The 8,916-nt window shown below is 48.5% G+C and overlaps 1 long non-coding RNA gene across 1 annotated transcript in view; it reads left to right on the top strand.

Annotated features, from left to right (window-relative positions):
- Positions 1-8,758: 8,758 nt before the first annotated feature.
- The window catches only part of LOC123522129, a 56,450-nt gene continuing 56,292 nt past the window's right edge, over positions 8,759-8,916 (top strand). The window contains exon 1 of the long non-coding RNA XR_006680432.1: positions 8,759-8,908. This is a non-coding gene — a long non-coding RNA (uncharacterized LOC123522129). The remainder of the gene's footprint in view (positions 8,909-8,916) is intronic.

Below are 8,916 nucleotides of genomic sequence, written 5' to 3'. Positions count from 1 at the left end.
AGAAGCCCTGGTGGAGAGGTGGATTACGAGTCGGGCTGCTAACGTCAAGGTCAGTGCTTCAAAGCCACCAGTAACTCAGAGAGATAAGGCTGTCTGCTCCCATGAAGATGTACAGTCTCAGAAATCCTATATAAGAATCAACTCAATGGCAGTGCATTTGAATTCTTGTGTTTTGTTTTATCTGAGGTGTGTGTGTGTGTCTGTGTGTGGGCGCAATAAGAGATGATAATTAAACCTCCGTTTCCTCTTCCCTTTTGAGGTTATTAATTCTTGCTGCTTCTCTAACACGGACATATTCAGGGAACTTGAGCCAAACCCTGACGCTTGCAGGGTGTTGGAACCAAGTTTCCAGCATGTCTTTCAGAAACAAGAATCTGTCCAAAGAAGCGGCAGCATCGCCCTCGTGGTCCCTCCATGGCTCCCAGTGTTGTGTGCACCATTGCTGTTGGATGTGGTGAAGACTCCAGCCCTGGAAGCCCTACGGGCAGTTCCCCTCTGTCCTCCGGGGTTGTCATGAGTTGGGATTGACTTCAGGGCACACAACAACAACATCATGACCCCAACTGAAACCGTGTGTCTTAGGCTGGGTTCTCTAGAGAAGCTAAAGCGGTGCTGTTTATCTATGGCTATAGAGAGATCCATTTATATCAAGAAAATGGCTCACACAGTTGTGGAAGCAGGCAAGTTCCAAGTCTGTGGCTTAGGTGTTAGGCTGGGGTCTTCTGACTCGCGTAGCTTGTAGGGGCGGATGAAGTGAAGAGCAGAAGGAAGAGGCCTGGCTTGTAGCTGCAAAGGCTAATGAATCCCAGCATCGGCAGGTTGGATGGCAGGTCACCGATGACTCCCAGGATCAGCAGCCAGTACAGCAGACTTCTCTGGCTGAAGTCCAAAGAACTAAAGATCCTTGAGCTACATGCAGCAAAAAGCAAGGAAGCTTTTCCACAGTGCCTACTTATATTGGAAGCAAGCCACACCCTTCGGGAGATCTTGTCACGAAGGATTCCAAAAACAACCCCACCACACTCACTGTCATTGAGGTGAATCCACCTCCAAGTGACTCTATAGGTCAGCGTAAAACTACTACTTGGGTTTCCACGGCGGTAAATCTTTACTGAAGCAAACAGCCTCATCTTTCTCCAGAGGAGTGGCCAGTAGCTTTGAAATGCTGACCTTGTGATTAGCAGCTCAGCGCATAGCCTACTACCTCACCAGGGTTCCTTCCACAGGGGCTCACTAGGTCTTCACTGCCAAATCGCTGAGAATCTTAGCCCAGCCCAGCTGATCTGAAACCTTAACCACGACTGTGTTCTAAGATGAATAGTCAAGTTTCTCAGCATGCCTTTCTGTATAACCTGAGGGATTTAGGCAGAACTGTGCAGGGAAGACCTTAACAGAATTGACCGTTAGCAAAATCTGCTGCACAAGACCTCTCTAACGTGTTGAAAAGCAGGGCTGTTACTTTGAGGACGAAGGTGCACCTGACCCAAGCCAGGGTATTTTCAATGGCCTCGTCTGCATATGAACATTGGCTTTGAATGAGGCAGACCGGAGAAGCATCAATGCATTCGAATGATGGTGCTGGTAAATAAGATGGAAAGTTCAACGAGACCCAGAAGAGCAAACAAACCTGTGTCGCAAGAAGTACAGCCCGCATGCTGGACTCTGGACGTGTTGTCAGGAGAGACCAGTCCCTGGAGAAGGACATCATGCTTGGTGAAGCGGCAGGGCAGCAGAAGAGGAGAAGACCTTTGACAAGCTGAACTGACACAGTGTCTGCACCGATGGGCGCCACCGAGGAACCGCTGTGAGGGTGGCACAGGGCCAGGGAGGATTTTGTGCTGTTGTGCACAGGGTGGCTATGAGGCACCCGACTGGGCACCTAATGGCAACAACAACGGTAAGTACTGTAACAGCTAGTCATGTTGTGACATTCTGCAACAACAATAATAACAATGAAAAAATTAGTGAGTGGTCACAGGCAGATATGTATGAGAATGGGAAGGAGTTATAGTGGTACATGCATGTGCACATATAAGTATATTTCCGGGCAGGTAAATATACATGTTTGGATATGCTTCATACATGAGAGGGCTTCAAATTGCTCACGGAGAATTGAAGGATAATAGACCTTTTCCATGCACTTTTTGAAGATCCCTTAAGTTCATCGTGCTCAGCTCAGGGCCAAGGGGTCGATGCTGACTCACAGTGACCTCCAGGGCAAAGGAGAACTGCCCCTGTGGGCTTCCAAGACTGAATCTTCACTGAAGTAGAAAGTCTCATCTTTCTCCTGAGGAGTGGCTGGTGGTTGCAAACCACTAACCTGGTGATTATCAGCCCAACATGTACCCTACTATGCCACGAGATAGCCTCCCCATATTCAGCATAGAATAGATCACATCGTGGGCACAATTAAGAATACGCCTTCAGAAAAAAAACACCCCAAACCAAACTCGCTGCCATCGAGTTGATGTGGACTCACAGGGACCTTATAGGACAGGCTAGCACTACCCTATGATTTTTCAAGGGCTAACTGTAACTATTTAGAGGAGTAAAAATCCACATCTTTCTCCCAGGGAGCTGGCTGGTGGTTTGAAACTGCTGGCCTTGTGGTTAGCGGCCCAACACATAGCCACGATGCCACCCGGACTCCTGGGATATGTTCTAGCTATAGCCAAACACCTCAAGGGATTGCTTCACTGGATTAGAAGGCTCAGAACCACAGTCTCGGAGGACAATGAAATCAATTGGCTTAACTTAGTTCGTTAAAGTACTACCCTACATCCTACATCCCAGTTTGGTGTGGTGTGTGGAGTTTGGGTTCCTAAGATACAACTACTAGTCTCTCCTCATCTGGAACAACGGAAAGTGAAGGAAACTCAAGAGGAAATGTGTCCCCAGCACTAAGGGCCCACTCGGACCACAGTCTCCTCGAGCCTGACATCAGAAGAACTAGATGGTGCCCAGCTACCACTACCAATGAGTCAGACCAGGGACACAATAGAAGATCCCAGATAGACAGGGAGGTAAAATGTAGAACAAAACTGAAATTTGTAAGGAAGACCAGACTTACTGGATGGAGACAGGAGGAACTTCCAAGGATATCGCCCTCAGACACCCTTATACTCCGTAACTGGAGCCATTTGAGTGAGGCGCCTTGGTGGTGCCATGGTTACACTGGGCTTTGAGCCACAGTGAGTTTGGTTCTGGTTCGGAGCCACTTGCATAGGTCAGCTTTCAGGCAAAGGAGAGAGTTGGGCCATCAAACAAAACAGAACACCCAGGAAGAACGTGCTCCTTAGAACAGTCAGTTCCACCTGATCAAGCAGGTGCTCCTTAGAACAGTCAGCTCCTCCTGATCAAACAGACACTGTTTGCCCCAAAGCCAAGGTGAGAAGGCTAGGAGGACCGCTGGAAATGGGACAGATGGGCGCAGGGAAGGCATGGTCGAAACAGGAAGAGAACTGACACTTGTGGGGACAGCCATCGATGTTGCAAACACTTTGTGTATGAGTCATTGAACGGGAAAGGCTTGTGTCCTGCAGACTTTCCTTCCAGCATAATAAAATGTTCAAAAAACACAGAACCTTACAAATCCGGCTAGACCAGAGCATGTACACTTGTGCAGATAAGAGCTGGAAACACAGGGAATCCAGGACAGATTACACCCCCCCCCCCCAGGACCAATCATGAGAGTAGCCATACCAGAAGGGGAAGGTGGGGGAGAAAGGGGGAACAGATCACAATGATCTACATATAACCCCCTCCCAGGGGGATGGACAGCAGAAAAGTGGGTGAAGGGAGACATTGGACAATGTAAGACATGACAAAATAATAATGATTTATAAATTATCAAGGGTTCGTGAAGGAGGGAGGGGTGAGGAGGGAGGGGAAATGAGGAGCTGATACCAAAGGCACAAGTAGAAAGCAAATGTTTTGAGAATGATGATGGCAACAAAGGTACAAATGTGCTTGACACGATGGATGTGTGTATGGATTGTGATAAGAGTTGTACGAGCCCCCAATGAAATGATTTTTAAAAACCCCAGAACCAGCCCATCGACAGCTCTGTCGACAACTGGCCCCATCTTCTTTTGTTTTTCCATCACGCTAGGGGCTTATTTGGCCGAACAAATTAGATAAGCAAAACCCATAAACATGTGAGTTCTGTTCTAACAGCAAAGAGAGCCGTGGAAAGCCCATGGTGGGGTGGGGGTGGGGGTGGGGGGCAAAGTCTCAGAACGGCTTGCTGGTTCCTGGTTTCCACGAGGATGCCTACTAGGCAAGGATTTACAAAATCATACGGACACTCCAGGCCGCTGGGGCTGCAATTCCCATTAGTTTTCCAATAATGCTGAAAGAGCCCTTACCTTCTGTGGACGTATGCAGAAAGCAGAATCTAAAAGAAGAGTCAGTGTTGCAACACTTGAGGAGATTGATGGCTACTAAACGGGCCGGCCGGCCGGGAAGGGTGGGGGGAAGAGTATGACTGTGAATTAGTCCCGTGAGGCTTAACTCTGAGTCCAACACGGAAATAACGACTTACTGTTTATCAAACACGCTTTCAGGAGCAAACTTCTATCTGAGCTCACCTAAGGTTCCCAAGCAGCCCTGGTGGCATCGTGGTTAAGCATGGGGCTGGGATCCACAAGGCCAGCAGTTGGAAACCGCCAGCCCCTCAGCAGGGGCAAGATGGGGTGTTCTACTCCCATGAAGACTAGTCACAGGAGCCGTTCTACCCTGTCCTATAGGGTCACTGTGAGTTGACCTTGACCCAATGGTTGGGAGTTTGGCCCTTTTTGGAAGGGTCACCACAAGTTTATGTGATGAATGCTATTCAGCAAATCCAAATTCACTGACTCATTGTGACCCTGTAGGACAGAGAAAATTGTCCTTTGTGGGTTTCCGAGGCTGTAAGTCTTTACGGGAACAGAAAGTCGGGAAGTCTCATTTTTCTCCAAGGAGCAGCTGGTGGTTTCAAACTGCTGACCTGGTAGTTTGCAGACCAAGACCTAGCCCACTGTGCCAGCAACTGCTCCAAGAGAGAAAGATGAGGCTTTCTACTCCTGTAGAAAGAGTTACAGCACTGGGAATCCACAGGAGCTGTTGTTCATGTTCGGTAGGAGTCGTTATGAGAATGTTAAGTTCTATTCTGTATGGTGCCCCTGTAGACCAGGATCTTTCTATAGAATGTGGCGACGTAGTTGGGCTGCTAGCTGCAAGGTCAGCAGTCAAAAACCACCAGCCAGTGTGAGAGAAAGACAGAGCTTTCCACTCCCACAAAGAGTGACAGTTTTGGAAACTCACAGGGGGCAGTTCTACCCTGTCCGATAGGGTTGCTATGAGTTGGCATTAACTGGATGGCGGCGTGTTTGGTTTGTTTTTTATCAAACTGTTCAGTAATGCTAGATGGGCACCATCTAGTTTTCCTGTTCTCATGACAAAGGAGGCCTTCATTGACGGCAGCAATTACACGCACATCCCATTTCCTTCTCCTATTCTGGGTTCTCTTTTTCTCTGCTGCTTTAGAAGAATGGAAATGAATTGTACTTTGGATGGCGGCTTGTTAGCTTTCAAGAGCCCAAGAACAATGCAACACTGTTTTCTTCATTTTTTAAAGTCAGTAGGGGAAAAAGAATATACCTGAATTTCAAATGGAAGAGTCTGTTGAGAGCCAAAGTTCAGAACTGGTCAGGAGTATCAGCTCAGACTAAAGTTGTGAGCTGTCACGGCTATTAGAAGCGTGCTTAGAATTTTGGGCTTAAAAAGAATTCCTGCTTTCAGAAAAATGTCATAAAAATCAACTAAAAAAAATTGGTGTTCTGCCTAAATAGTGCCTGCCTCTAGAAGCTGTTTTTGTGTTTTTAAATTCCATTTTTTGTGCATTTGTAATCATTTTTAAGCACACCATTGTAAGTACTGGTGTAGTATCTTTGTTTTATTGAACCCCTACCGCATAGCAGCTATGCATTCTAGGAGATACCAAGACAAATAAAATATAATCCGTTATCAAGGATTCAGAATATCCTTGGGGCTACAGAACATGAAGTGGTTAACACTACCAAAGGCAGTCAAGGAAAAAAACAATCTGTCTTGGAAGAGTGAGGAAGTGGGGTGCGGGCACATCTGACTCCCTCTGGCTTCAGAAGCGAGAAGGAGAATCCAACTGCCCGCTAGCCCAAGGCCGATTGCCACAAGACATTGGTTGGCCATGCTGCCAACTCCCATCCCTCTTTACCCTGTGCTGACACCAGCCATGCCTCCCTTGACTCGACTTCTCTGCTGGTTCGATAACTCACCACAATGGCCACATAGAATTGTAGGTTACAAAAGGCTAAGGATGCAGTTCTTTGGTTTGTAGAGCCTCTTCTCAGCCATGCTGGTCCTCGAACCCTCAGTCACACCATCACTTGGCCTCTGCCTCTGCCTACTCTCTCTTGTGATCTTGGCGGCTTCTCTGCTCTGTCTCACGGCACTAGTGCTGTGGCCTCTGGCGCAGCTGCTGCCTCCACCACTTCAGACGCATACGTTGCTGGTGGCTCATCTTCCTTGATGGTCAAGAGACTCCATCCTTTCTGCTTCTGAGTTGGCTCGCTGTTCGACCCACTAATCCCCTCCGTGAGAGTTTCACACACCCAATTTGCATGATCTCACCCAATCGCTGTGTGGGCGTTACAGAGATGGTCCATAGAAGCGTCATGCCGAGTCATGTCATTTCACTACGAATAGGGACTGCCAGAATGCTCCTGAGAAGTGAGGACGGGGAGGCAGCATCTCACGCACTTTGGATGTGTTGTCAGGAGGGACCCATCCCTGGCGAAGGACATCACACTTGGTAGACTAGAGGAGCGGCGACAAAGAGGAAGAGTGTGTCCAGAGGTCAACACTGGGCTCCAGCAGAGCCAGGGCTGTGAGGAAGGCGCTGGGCCGGCAGTGTTTCCTTCTGCTGTGCATGGGTCACTATGGGTCAGAACCTACCGGAGGGCACTTAACAACACAGCACCTGGATTTCCATCCTCACTAGGTCACGTCTGTACAACTCCAAAGAAATTCACCTTGCCTGGAATTGAAGAATGTTCTGGTGTGTATAGTTTTGTCCCAATTAGAAAAAAAAATACACGAACAACAGTGACGTCAAGAAGAAACTTTCCTAGAATTGAATATGGTGACACTTGTACAATTCTTCTCGAGATGATTGAATTATTGAATTGCATGGCGTGTGGATAAAGTGCTAATAAAATTGTTAAAAAGAAAGAAAAACAAAAAAAACCCCAAAAAAACAAAAAAAAACAAAAGAAAGAAAAATACTTTGCCGAGTGCCCCATATTTTCTCAAAGACTTGAATATTGTTTCCTTTTTCTTGAGCCCAAGTATTGTATCTAAATGTTAATAGTGGTTTCCAAGCTGGCCGAAATGACTTTCTGAGGTAAGAGTTTTATAAAAAACAAACAACAACCCAGCATTGCTTGTTATATTTGTGCTCATTCCAAAGAGATTTAAAGAAAATCCTCAATTTATTCCTGGATTATGGTCCGGTCAAGTAAATATTGGGTCGCTAACCCTGAGGTCAGAGGTTCAAATTCACCAGCTGGGCAATGGCAGAGAGAAGAGGCTATGCTGATCTACAGCCTCAGAAACCCTACAGAGGGACACCAGGAGTCGGAATCAATTATATGGCAGTGGGTTAGGCATTGATTGGGTGCCCTTTTATAAACCAATAGTAAAATAGTTTTCAATTTAATATTTCAAATTTAATATTTAATAGCACTTCATGAAGATTTTGTTACCATTATCAAATGAAATATTTGATATGAGCCTTTTCTTTTCTATGCTTCAACAATTTCCAAAAGAGACGCCCCTGGTGGCTTAGGATCAGGCGGTGGGCTGCTAACCACAAGGTCAACAGTTCAAAACCATCAGTGGCTCCTGGGGGAAAGACGAGGCTCTCTACTCTTGTAAAGAGTTACCGTTCTGGTTCTGGAAACCCACAGAGGCAGTTCTGCCCTGCTCGGTCGGGTCCCGGAGATGGCGTGGGCACCATGCGGTGTTTGAATATATATATATTTAAAATTTCCCAGAGTTCACGCAGACATTTTTTATACTTTTAAAATCCATGCTCTTTGTTGAAAATTCCGGGGATTTTAATAGATTCGAAGTATCAGATTGGCCTCTTTTTGACTTTTTCAAATGGAAACATAACAGCCACTCACAATGAATGAATCATAGAACACACTGGAATTTGGAACACTTGCCTTTATTTTTTGCGCCCCTCCAGCGCCCCTTCAGGACGTGGTTCTGGGTCTGGGAGCCGCAAGGGGCGGCTGCGTCCCTGCTGTGTTTGGTGGGAACAGGACCAGGCTTGGGCCGCCCCAGGATGTGCGAGTCCTTGGGGCTGGCTCCGTGACCCAATCAAAACAAGCCTTGTCCCGAGCCCTGGGGAAGTGGGCAGCTTAAAAATACGCACCTTGGGTTTCCCTGCGCTCTGCAGAGCGCAGCCCACAGGCGCCCAGGGCATTCGCCCGGGGTGAACTCGGGGCGGGCGGAGTAGGGGGCGGTTGCCAGGCAACGCGGCCGCGCTCCTCCCTGACCTGGGCGGGGCCTGAGCGGGCAGGCAGCCGTGCAGGGGGCGGGGCGTGGGCGGGTCCGCCGGGCAGAGGGCGGGGCTTCGAGCAGCCCAGGGCGGGCGGGCGGCAGCTCTCTGCCCTGTGCGCCCAGCACCGTCCGGTCAGCCCGGGGCGCTGGCTCCTCCCGGGCACCGGCTTGCTTGCTGCTAAAGCCGCGAGGCGGGGACCCACTTGGGGTCGCTGGAGAGTGGAGGCGACCCCCTTTGGGTCGCAGGGACGTCCCTGATCTACCTGGAGAGCCCGCAGCTGAATCGGAGCTGCAGCTGCGCCGGGCGGTGCGCGCCGAGGTCCCCCG

Source organism: Echinops telfairi, unplaced genomic scaffold, assembly GCF_000313985.2.
Source record: "Echinops telfairi isolate 266 unplaced genomic scaffold, ASM31398v2 ScPeMD7_2565;HRSCAF=3150, whole genome shotgun sequence".
NCBI classification, from domain to species: Eukaryota; Metazoa; Chordata; class Mammalia; order Afrosoricida; family Tenrecidae; genus Echinops; species Echinops telfairi.
This window is presented reverse-complemented; position numbering and strand designations above follow the sequence as displayed.